At 33.6% G+C, this 13531-nt stretch overlaps 1 pseudogene; it reads left to right on the forward strand.

The window, feature by feature from the left end:
• Positions 1 to 418: 418 nt before the first annotated feature.
• Positions 419 to 2011, forward strand: LOC149572047 (berberine bridge enzyme-like D-1 pseudogene; annotated as a pseudogene).
• Positions 2012 to 13531: the final 11520 nt, after the last annotated feature.

Raw genomic sequence — 13531 nt, forward strand, 5'->3', positions numbered from 1 at the left:
AATGTTAATAATATAATAAATTGAGAGAGATGTTGGTTTTACATTGGAAGATACAATTGGCAGTTAATGGTCTAACCAATGGGAAGCTAAAATTTGAAATGGAAGGAATATAGAAGAGAGAGCTTGACTAATATTTGAAATTTAAGGGATATAGAAGAGAGCTTGACTAACAAAAGGAAGAGGCTCCAGCTAGGGACCATCGGCATAACCCTAAACCTAAATTAAATGCTTGACACGATGGCGCGTGAAAAGAGAAAAGAATTACCGCGTAGGCGTGGCCAAATTTTATTTGATCCATCATCGGTTTAGATCCTCGCCGCCCTACTTTTGGCTATCCAAAAACACCACAAATACCCACGGGCTGCATAGCGTGGACACACAAAAGAAGCTGAGCACCTCACCTTCGTATTGAGTTATCATGGCGCTCTTTAGGTTTTCCAAGTTCATCAGATTGTTTATGCAGCTGTTGTTGGCGGCGATTATGTGCACTGGAGATGCAGCACAACCACCAAGGGATGATGCGAATGCACAATCCCTCATCTCATGTCTGGTCGGAGGCGGGCTGAAAAACGTGACAGTGAGAAGCTACTCTCGTCCCGGAGCATTCGATTCATTGCTCAACTATTCTCTGCAAAATCTGCGCTATGCGGAACCGGGCGTGCAGAAACCATACGCTTTGATCGTCCCCGAGAGCAGACAGCAAGTGCAAAAGGCGGTGCAGTGCTGTATTCAGAGCAGTTGGCAGATTGTGGTGCGTAGCGGAGGGCACAGCTACGAGGGCCTCTCTTATACTTCTCAGAACCCTAATTTCGTGGTGATCGATTTCATGAAACTAGATCGGGTTGATGTGGACATGAAATCGAAGACGGCGTGGGTAGAGTCCGGCGCATCCATTGGACAACTCTACGCCGCCATTGCAGACAAGACCAACCGCTACGGTTTTCCTGCGGGAGTGTGCCCAACGATAGGCGTGGGCGGGCATTTCAGCGGAGGTGGTCTCGGCTTACTCACCAGGAAATACGGCCTCTCGGCAGACCATGTCATAAATGCCGTTCTCGTGAACGCGCATGGCGAAGTGGTGGACAGAAAGAGGATGGGAAACGATGTGTTTTGGGCCATCCGAGGCGGCGGCGGTGGCAGCTGGGGTGTGGTTGTTGCATGGCAGATGAGGCTTGTCAAAGTGCCCGCCAAGGTCACCGTGTTTAATGTCAATCACGCGGGAAGTGATAATGTGACCAGGGTTCTCCAGCGATGGCAAGATTTTGCACCGACCGCCCACAAGAATCTGTATGTTCGTGCGTTGGTGTTTGGAGGGAAGCCTGAGGTGAGAGTTACTTTGAATGGTATGTTTTTGGGGTCTCTTCATAAGCTTGTTAAACTTGTCAATAAGGGTTTTCCGGACATGGGTTTGGTGGAGGGGGATTGTAAGGAGACGGACTGGATTGGTGGTGTGATTTATACAGCTGTTTCCAATGGTTACTCTGCTGACCTCCGCAACAGATTCTTGCCCGCCAAGAGTTACTTCAAGATGAAGTCGGATTTTGTGACAAACCCCATCTCGGCATTAGGGTTAGCAGGAGCTTGGAAGATTATGGAAGAGCAGGCCAATAGCATTATGATATTGGCTCCACTTGGGGGAGCCATGAACCAGATACCCTCCTATCAGATTCCTTTCCCTCACCGGCAAGGATATCTATATGACATTCAGTATATAGTTACCTGGGACAACGCTACTACTGATAATCAGTCCCTTGCTTGGATTCGAAAGTTTTATGACTACATGGCTCCCTATGTCTCCAAATCTCCGAGGGCTGCTTATGTCAACTATGTGGATCTGGATTTGGGGACCAACACATTTCACTCCGAAGGCTCTGGAATTGGACAGTCGAAAACATGGGGCGAGAGGTATTTTGGTGGTAATTTCGAGAGGTTGGTTTATGTCAAGAGTAAATTTGATCCCATGAATATTTTCAGGGACGCTCAGAGCATTCCTTCTCTGCCATATCAGTGATCTTCTCTTTGTTTCCCTTTGATGTTAGGGACGCTTTCAAAATTAGCTAATCAATAAATGAGCATTCCTTTTCTGTAATGGGAGTTGTGCGTGTGCCTTGTGTCTTGTAACGTTCTAAACGTTATTTTCCCCTCAAAAAGGTCTTCGTTAAAAATCTATTTCTAAAGTGTCCTTTAATTATTATTATCCAGTATCTCTGTTTGTCTTTGCTAAAGTACACAATTTTGTTAGATATAAGAGAATAAATGTTTCACTCTCTAGATTTTTAAGAGGAAAAAGAATACACATTCATAAATGTCCCTAGATTTTAACCTTTTGTACTTTATAAATAAATTTTTAAACAAATACATATTTATTATAATACTTTGGAAAACTACAAAGGTTCATGATTTTTAATGAGTTTCTTAAGTGAGTATATTGCTAAAGTACATGATTTTGTTAGATATAAGAGAATAAAAGTTTCACTCTCCAGGTTTTTTAAGAGGAAAAAGAATACACATTCATAAATGTCCCTAGATTTTAACTTTTTGTAGTTTATAAATAAGTTTTTAAACAAATACATATTTATTATAATACCTTGGCAAACGACAAAGGTTCATGATTTTTAATGAGTTTCATAAATGAGTATATTTGTAGAATAGCAACTAACAGGTTGTTAAGATATTGTAATAATTTATAAAGATTCATTTTAAAACAAAAAGTGGAGGCTTGTTAAGCAAACTAAAATTTATTTTGTGAGCCTTAAATAAAGTTCTAAGAATGAATTTATATTTGTAGTTTTTTTCAAACCCTAGAATTGATGGTTGGTCAAATATAGTTACACTGTCAATGTGTCCTTGGTCTATTGGTGAAGATGAATGGCTCACAAACAGCCTAGTAGGGCTAAGAACATAAGGGATGAGGCACAATGGGCTGCCTCATATTTGAATCCTCCATAAAATGTGTGTGTGTGTGTGTGTGTGTGTGTGTGTGTGTGTGTGTGTGTGTGCGTGCACGTGTGTGTGTGTGTGTGCGCATGTGTGTGTACATATGTATATACATATACGTATATGTGTGTGTGTGTGTATACATACATACATACATACATACATACATACATACATATATATATATAGAGTTGCACTTAATTTATGTAAAAATTAATTTTGACTAAATATACTATTAAAATATAGTTAATTTTTATTTAATCTGAATAAAAAGACACTTAATTTTTTAATAGAACAAATACTAATAAAATATTCAAATGATTTTTTTATCAAATAAATTTTTATTGTTTAAAATATTCAATTTTACATTATTGACAAGTTCATGTATGACTAAGATTTGATGATAATGATATTTTGTTGCTTAGAAGTATTTATAAAGATAGTGTTTGTAAGACACACACATAAATTTAGTAAATTTAGTGTAAGAGATAAGTTTATGTTTCAAAATCACTAATACATGTATTTGTAGCTTTTTACATACATATTTAGTATGAAAAATATGTATTATCATGATATTTTAAAATCATCTATGATTTATAAAATCACTTTTCAAGAATTTATATATTTTACATAAGTCTTTAATTATCTTAGATATATAATAAGAAGATATTAACTTCTATTATTTATGAATGATCACATTCAAACACTATTATATTTTCCTTACTATTTCATTAGTTTCTCTTTCTCTTGGCCTATTTTTAGGTGTTTTCTCTTCACTATAGAGATTGTTTTTGGTAAAAAGATGGTTTTTGTCATGAAGTTCCTTCTCATTAGCAAATTTGTGGATCCTCACTCTATTATTGACTATGTAAGAGCTTGGATTTCTTAAAAATGGAAAGATAAGGACAATATATATGTCCTTGCAATGCATACAGCTTTTTTCACACTATATTTTAGGTGTGAATAAGAAAAGAGGTACTCTAATTAAAATTGATAATTGTCATGATTTTCTAGAATTTATTGATTTTCATGAACGTGTAGACATGGATTTCCATTGAGTTGTGAAAATGGCTATTGCAATCATTGATTATTAATATCCTATCTTAAACAATTATTTAACTGGCCTAAACTAATTCACAACTAATATTAGAAAATAACACAACTACAACTTCACCAAAAATATGGAAAAAAATAAGCAACAGAATGGAAAAATATTTTCCATGAAATTGTCCTTGGAAAAACCTCTAAGGGAAAACCATTTCTATAGATGAGCTATTATATTAACTTCTATAAAACAAGAGATATAAAATTCCTTTCCACTTACTAATAGAACTTTGACAATCTCCTAATTTCTCCCATTGATATTCCCCACTGCTATCCCCAATGGTATCACTATGCCATTGCTTACACTGCAAGACTATTTTCTATCACTATAAATTCATTTGCTAACACTACAAATGATTCTCATCTTATTCATAAAATGTCTCTCTAACCCCCTTTTATACTACTCATGTTGAAAAGTTAACGATCAAGATTAATTCTCAATCAACGATTAAGATAAAAAAACAATGTAACAACAGTTACGTATTTGGTTTCTAGTTTCTTCTAAAAGGAGTCAATTATTTAACAAATAAATGTTCCTACTCTAACTAATTAGTTACTAAAACCATTATTTCTAAATATTTACATAAGGATGAACAATTGTCTAAAGCTACCAAAACTAACATTCCCTCTTAGTGAGGAACTTGTTCTACATGACACCTATCTTATCTCTAAAGAAGATGAATTTTTCCTTGTCCAATGCCTTAGTTTTTATGTCTTATACTTACTCCTTTGTATGTATGTACTATAGGTGAACAACCCCCCATTGTACACAATCTATGATGAAGTCCTATCTAATGTCTATATGTTTAGACCTATCATGTAGCATTGGATTCTCAAACTACTTGATGCAACTCTAATTGTCATAATGTATCACAGTAGTCTCAACTCTCTTACCAAATAAAGCTAGTGACAACTTTCAAAACCACATAGCTTCATATGTTTCCATGCTAGCTACTATGTATTCTATTTTTGTAGAACTTAGAGCCATAGACTTCTGCTTCTTGTTGAACCAAGATACAACTCCTAATCCCAAATTTAAACAACACCCTAAAGTGATGCTTTTGTCCATTGTACTGCTTGCCCAATCTACATTAGTATAGCCTATTAACCTAAGTCTTTCACCTTGAACATATCTAATCCCATACTTCATTGTACCATGTAAGTAACATAACACATGCTTAGCTACTATCCAATGAATTCTCTTTGGTTCAACCATGAAATCACTAAGAGAGTTTATTATAAATGTTATATTTGGCTTGGTGTTGAAAAAATAAAAAAGTGAATCAATCAACTACCTAGATAAGGTAGAATCTACATCCTTTTTCCAGGATATATCTACCTTCCTCTACTTTGTGATCATGGGTGTAGACATTGCTTTACAATCCACCATCCTAAATCTCTTCAATATTTCAATGCAATATTTCCCCTAACCAAGAAAAATCTCTCCATCAATCTACTATGCTACCATGCTTAGAAAGTACTTGACAAGTCCCAAACCCTTCATTTCAAACTCTTTTGTAAGGTCCCTCTTACAATCCCCTATATGGACAAGTGAATCTGTAAGAAACAAGTCATCCACATTAAGGAAAAAGAATGAAAACCTAAACCCCAACCACCAAGTTGTAGAGGTTATCATTTTCTTTATTCTTCACAATGACCATTTCCTACAAGTATGTATCAATGTGTTCATACCATGCTCTAGGTGCTTACTTAAATCTATACAAGGCTCTCTTTAATTTTCACACATTTGTTTCTTTATTATGTGCTACAAAGCCTTCTAGTTTCTCTATGTATACCTCATCCTTCAATGTACCATAAAAGAATGTTGTATTGACATTCTTTTGATGGATTTTCTATCCCATTTGTGTTGCAAATGAGACCACGTCTCATATAGAAGTATACTTGGCCACTGGAGCAAATGTCTCTTCATAGTCTATTCCCTCCTTCTGAGATAACTGCTTTGCTATAAACCTTGCCTTGTATTTCTTGATGCTACCATCTACACCATGCTTTATCTTATAGATCCAACATGATTCAACTATTGTCCTAAGTGTTGGTCTAGGTACTACTTCCCAGACATCATTATACACTATTAAGGAATATTCCTCAAACATAGCATCTCACACTACCTGAATCTTTGTAGCCTCCTAATAAACTAAAGGCTCACTATCTATCGACTAACTAACTCATGTAACATAGTCATTGAACTTGGTTGGTTGTCTTCAATGTCTAGTACTCTTCCTAGGAGTTCCCACAAACCCCTTAGTATCCTTGTGTATATCTTAAACCTCATAGAACCATACTACAAACTATAGAGGATGGAATATCAACCTCTATGTTTTCTTGATTCATTTCTTGTTACACCAAATGCTCCATATTTAGTGAATCTTGACCACCTAAGTCTACACTTGTACTGGTAACTATACTTAAGCTTAGCTGCCCTTAACTTGGTCTTGGAACTTCTAGTGGTTGCTCACTCTAATCATCTACTGGAAAATCCCTAGACCTTCTAAATATCTTATCCTCCATAAACTTGATATTACATCTGACAATAATTATTCTCATCTCAAGAATAAAAATCCTATATGTCATTAAGCTTTCACTATGCCCAAAAATGTACCCTTTCTCTATAATCTGATCTAACTTTGTATGTGAATCATTTGGAATATGACAATATGAGAAACTCCCAAATATCCTCAAGTGACCAAAATTTGGCTTCTTCCATGTAAAAGCTTCCTCTAGTATCATCTTCCCTAGCACCTTATGTGGAACCCTATTATGAATGTAAACTATTGTACTACAAGCCTCTACCCATAAGTAACAAGGCATGTCATGGTCATGTAGTATAGCCCTTTCTTCCTCTGATATAGAATAGTTCTTCCTCTTAGCTACTCCATTATGGTATCAGTTGTAAAGAATGATCCACTCTATCTTGATTCCTTCTCTAGTCCATAACTCTTGGAAGTCAATTCCTTTATATTTGCCTCCATATTTTGACAAAAGAATCTTTATCTTCCTTCTCGTAGAATTCTCCACAAGAGCCTTGAACTCTTGGAAGTGACTAAAGACCTCATCCTAGGTCTTCAAGAATTATATCTAGGTCTTCCTAGTGAAATCATCACTAAAAGTAACATAGTACTCATATCATATGAGAGATCTCATTGGTATTGGTCCATAAACATTTGAAAGTACTAGATAAAGAACACCTTCAAATCTAGTGTCACTCTTTGGAAAAGATTCTTTTACAAACTTCTCCAACACACTTTTGTTACATATATCATCATGCATTTTCTCACCTCTAGAACACATCTCACTATCTCCTAAAGTGATTTAAGTGCTCCATGATGAATATGGCCCATCCTTCTATGTCATAGCTCTCCAAGATCTCTAGGATTACTCTTACTCATGGGTTCCTTACAGGTATCAAATTGCAACCTATAATTTTGATCACTCCTAACTCCCATAGTTATGGATGATTTCTAATCCTTATGCTTGATCAACACATGTGCCCCTCTAAAGAGTACATTATACCACTTATCGTAAAGAAAAGATACAAAAACCAGATTTATACTTGAGCCTAGCACATGTAACACATCATGAAGTAGAATTATCTTTTCATTCTCCCTTTGAAATTGAAAAGTCTCTTTCCCAACTGGATTGAGTTTGTACAAGTTTCCCATAGAGATTTGGATACTAGTGTTCTCATCCTTATAACTAGAGAAGTACTCTCTAACTCCTATCATATGAAATGATGCCCCATTATCTATATACCAAACATAGTGTGAGGTTGACCTTACTATACAAGCTCTGAGGTAAAACTCATCTTCCATTCTAGTAGAGAGTTCTTCTACACTTTTTGAAGTAGCCACCTACTTCTTTCCATTCTTCCTTTCTAGGAAATCACTAACATAGTGACCATTTGCATGACAACCAAAGTACTTGACCATATAAAGGACTTTCTTCTTCTTCTTCCTCCTCTTCCTCTTCCTCCTCCTCTTCCTCTTCCTCCTCCTCCTCCTTCTCCTTCTCCTCTTCTTCCTCTTCCTCTTCTTATTATTCTTCTTCTTCTTCTCACCTTGTGAATTTGTTCATTTTCTAGACCCCTTATTTCCTTTCCCTTTTCCTACTAGGGAAATGTTCTCTTGTTCCACCTCACTTTTCTGACTCTTGTCAGCCCCATTAAAAAGACTTGGTCTAAACTCCTCTTAAGTGAAATCACTCCATAATTGATCCCAACTCAGTAAGGTATCTTATCTACTAACAACATGAAGGAAGACACTCCACTTCTTAGTAAACCTATTTAGGTCTATTATCACTAGCTCTACATCACTAGGGCAATCTCCAATAGCTACTAACTTATCTTTGACAAGTCTAAGCATGGTGAGGTAACTTGTGACATCTTCTCCCTAGTTCATCTAGGTATTCTTCAACTTCTCTCTGAAAATCATCTTCCTATTGGTGTTAACATTCTGTTATAGATTAAAAATGGCATGCCACATTTTTTAACATTATTTTTAGCTCTAAGATATATGGAACAATAATGGTCCTAGACACCATCAAGGATTATCCTCCTTGCCTTGGCATTGTCCTTCTTGTATGCTTCAAGTTATTTCACATCTATAGGTATAGATGAACACTGATAACACAATCCTTGATACCATTTTCTTCCAACAATAAAGAAAATTTGACTTTCTAGACACCAAAATTTAAGGTACCATCCAATCTATCATGATCTCTCAAACCAGCTAAAGCAATATCAAGGGATTACATAAATAATAAATCTAAAGAGATAAAACTAGGTTTTATAAACCCTCAAATTATTTCCTAGGAAAAAAAATTCTACCCTCAACACTGCTTTGATACCATGTGAAAATTACTATAGCAGTCACTCATTATTAATCTCTTATCTTAAATGATTATTTAACTGTTGAAAATTAATTCATAGCTAAAATAAATAAATAACACAATTGAAACTTCACCAAAAGTACAAAAAGAAATAAGACATACAATAACACAATATATTCAAATAAATCATCCCTGGAAAAAATCCTAAGGGAAAACCAGTTCTATAGATGAGGAATGTATTAACATCATAAATCAAGAGATACAATTTTTTTTGCCTCTTACTGGTAGAACTTAGATAACCTCCCAATTTATCCCATTGGTATTCCCCTCTTCTATCCCCAGCACTATCCCTATGCCCTTGCTAAAATTGTAGGACTATTTTCTATTACTACAAATTCATTTGCTAACACTTCAAATGATTCGCCAACTTATTCGCCAAATTCCTATTGGACCACCTTTCGTACTATTCCTACTGGAAAGCCAATGACTGAGATTGATTCTCAATCAATGACTAAGATAGAAATCAACAACCCCAACTAATTTCATTTCTCGTTTCTTCTAGAAGGACTCAATTATTTGACAAATGATTGCGCCTACTCTAACTAATTAGTTAGTAAATCCATTATTTTCTAAGTATTTACATAAGGACAAACAACTATCCAAAGCTACCAAAACTAACACAAGTAACATATTATTAGAATAATAGAAGAATGGGCATGGATATTAATTATTTTAGATTGGATAGATCCCTAGTCTCTGTAATACCCCCAAATTGGCACATTGCCATATCAACCAACTTTGGTTTATTCAACTATTCCTAAGTCTTATTTCACTAGGCAATTCTAATTTTGATAATCACTACTTGACCTAGGTGTCAAATGCAAAAAACCCTAATTTGCATTAATCAAATTACTTATTTAATTCCTAAGTATTGACTCAAATTAGCTACATAAACCTATTGATTTAATTTAATTGAATTATAAGTGTTCTACTTTAATTAAATTAAAATTACCTCTTTAGCTAATGTACAAAGCAATTAAATACATTTAAATTAATAAGATATATCCTCCATTTACTTATTGAATTGAAATATTCAATTAATTAAAGTTATTCATTTATGAGGTCATATTCTATTGTATAAAATTAAATATTCTTGAAAAAGGATTAACTCCTTTTATCATTGAAAAAGGAATTAGTTAACTCCTTTTATCACTGAAAAAGGAATCAATTAACTCCTTTTATCACTCAAAAAGGAATCAGTTAACTCATTTTATCACTGAAAAAGGAATCAGTTAACTCCTTTTATCACTCAAAAGGGCAACCAGTTAACTCCCTTTTCATAAGGAAGTTTCCTTTATAACTGGCTCTCCTCTTCAATCTTGATCATCCTTTCTGATTAATCTCGATTATTGATCATCTCTTGGATTCTATAAAAGAAGCTCTACATTCCTCATTACAAAGGTAGAATTTTGGAATTTGCATTGAACTTATGCTTAAATATCTACTCAATTTTCTCTTGCATTCTTAGCTTAATTTCTTACATTGCAATCTCATATTAGCTTAAAATGCATTCATTTAGCATAATCAATTTTTTAATTTCTTATCTTAACCATACATTCTCATCTAGATTAATCTTGCATATCTCATATAGCTTAAAATCCTTCATTCCAAAGGTCTAGTTGCCCGCTTCTCATTCTGAGAGCAAAGGCATAATCCTTCTAGTTAGAAGGCAACAAGTCAATTTGTCAAACTATTTTAGATGAACAATTCAAAGTTCATTCTGGGATGGTTTCACATATAATGACCATGTTGAAGTGTGTGTGAGGATTTGAGGCCCGCATTCCACACACACAGTCTCCACTCATTTGAATAGAAAGTTTAATTGTCACATGACTTCTTTGTTAGATATTGGATCTAACCATTTTTCTTATCTCTTTATTAGATAACATTGTATGTAGAAAGAAGATTCTCTCTTTAAGGTTTTAAAAAATGTGATACCTTAATGAAGATTTAATAACCAAAATTTAGGATTGGTGCAGACTAAATTTGTAAGGAACTATAATTTACAAAGTAATTATGAAGTTGGTTGTTGTTAATAAAATGTTTGAAATTTGAGAAAATCTTCTGTCATCATATATTTGATAAAAATGAAAAAACATGGAAGAGGGATCTCAATAATGTTGAAGCTGAAGTTCAAGTGCAAGGGGTGTGGAGATATAATTAATATAGGGATATAAATCTCATCTCAAGTTCATGAATTTATTTCCAGGGAGGGGGAGTTTATTTTTTTCTTAGTGCAAAAAGGAAGACTTTTGAGAACAAAGGTCTTGTAATTTTTGGTAGTGAAGTGGTAAAAATAATATCAAGTCCTTCCTTATGTATACCCTAAAACATAAAAATATTAATAGAAATCACTCCATCAAGTGGAATTGAAAGGAGTATCAAATAGATGAAGAGAAAAAGTACATTTTCATTGATTTTAATTCTTTTCTTTTATATGATGATGACATTTTGAATTCATATTGATAGATTAATCTCCTTAGGTACATTCATTCTTTGGTCTCCCTTAAAATTAATTATTATTTCCTTATGAAAAATCCCTTAGTGTAGGAATTTCATGATTTTTTCTTCTCATTTAAAGGCAATAAGTCTCCTAGACTAGAGAAATTTCACATGCTCTTCTTTCAATTGTAATAGAATGTAAATTTTAAGGATTTTATTGTAGCTACTAAAGAATTATCTTGATATTAAACTTTGTTGAAGGACGTTATTGCAACCTTTATTATTATTATACCTAAGAGGACCTATACTGATCCCTTTCAGGATTTTAGAGTTCATAACTTGTGTAGTTTAGTTCATGAAATCTTCTAAAAAATCCTTGCTATTAGGCTAAAGGAGATTGTTCCTTTAATAGTTTGTAGTCAACAAAGTGGATTTGTGCTAAGCTAAAAAATCCTTCACTTTGATGTCATAGACAAGGAAAAATATTCACTATCTTTTTATCAATAAAAATATGAGATTGGATTTTAGAATTTGGATCTACTTAATATCTATGATAGGGTTAACTAGAGATTCCTTTTAGTGCCTCCCCCATTTTATTTTTGTATGCTATCATGATGGATGTGACCTGGATGTTTCTTCTTTCAAAATGATCATGTTAGGACTAATGAGTTATCTAAACCATTAGGGAGATTTTATATATGTTGTTGCATTAGTAGTTTGCTTCTTCTTTATGTCTATTTTATTTGGCTTTTAATGCATTTGATGGTTTCATTTGAGAGCTTAACTTGTGATGAACTACATACTAACAATTTTTTGTGTAAGGACAATTAAATAAGATGTTTTCTACTATTTCACTTGATGCTTTACATAACATATACATCTAGATGGGTCTTCATATACTAATTTTTGGAATCATTCAATTGTGAAAATTTAGTTTGGCATTGTTTCCCATAAAAATATACCAGCTTTGAGAAAACAATGCTTATCTTGACATAGGTTAAGAGAGGAATTAGATAACTTCTAATTTTGAGATTAATAATTTGCTTATAACCTTCATTAACATTGTAGTTTCCATTATTTTACCCTCCCCAAACTATCTTATCTTTCCTTTTTCTAATAGTAAATTGTCTATTTATTAATACTTTCATTAGAGCTATTTTTTTATTGTCCTAAAGAGGTATATCTTCAAAAAAAATTCCATCTCCATCACGTGGAAGAAATTTATTAAAATTTTATGATATAATTTCCAAGTCTGGAACCCCTAAATTGAAATAATTTGGTTTAAATAAGGGGGTATAGACCTAGGCAGTCTAAGGTTTCATACCCAACTCAGGAATCCTACGAAGAAATTACATCGTCATCATATCCTATATCTAGTGTCTCTTTTCCATTAATGTTGGGTATAAAATATTTCAAAACTTTCAAAAAATTTGATCTCTTGGGAATATTTCTATATCCTAAGATGTTAATAGGTTAAACATTCAATTTGAACTTATTAAAAAGGAAAAGGGACCCACTTCCTACCATGTTGTTGAAGAATTTTCCAAGTTAGTTTTTTCCTTAACACTAGATTTCACAAGATTAGATGCATAATACCAAGGCCCCCATTTTATAAAGGTTTTTTAACATTGTCTCCCATTTAATCAAAGTCATTATTTTTATTTTGACATTCCTTGCCAGAAACAATTTCTCACTTTGGAGTCTAGTTTATTTTTAACACCATTAGTTAAAGGTTGAATTGACATTTGATAAATAGGTATTCCTAAATGATTTCATTTAATCATGGTAACCCTCCAAGAATTATATATTCATTTACCCTTCCAACCATTCATTTTGAGGTGAAATTACATTATGATTTGATACCATAAATTATTGGTTTTAGAGCCCTTATCTATTAGATTGCCTATATATTTGTAATAAAAATTGTGGGACTTGAAACCAAGGATTTTGCACATTTATACTTCCATTTTTAGTTTAGTATTTAAGAAGAAGATTATTGTTTTTTTTTCATTGGATTTATCATCCAAGACTAACATATATTTGGAAAGAATATTTTTTTATTTGAGTTCCTTCCTTCTAAGTGCTTTTACAAGGGAGGATAGGATCATCTGTTAATCATTAATGGGTTATATTAGGTGAGTTA

Source organism: Cupressus sempervirens, chromosome 2 (assembly GCF_028749045.1).
Source record: "Cupressus sempervirens isolate cs-2001-9-10 chromosome 2, ASM2874904v1, whole genome shotgun sequence".
In the NCBI taxonomy this organism is placed as follows: Eukaryota; Viridiplantae; Streptophyta; class Pinopsida; order Cupressales; family Cupressaceae; genus Cupressus; species Cupressus sempervirens.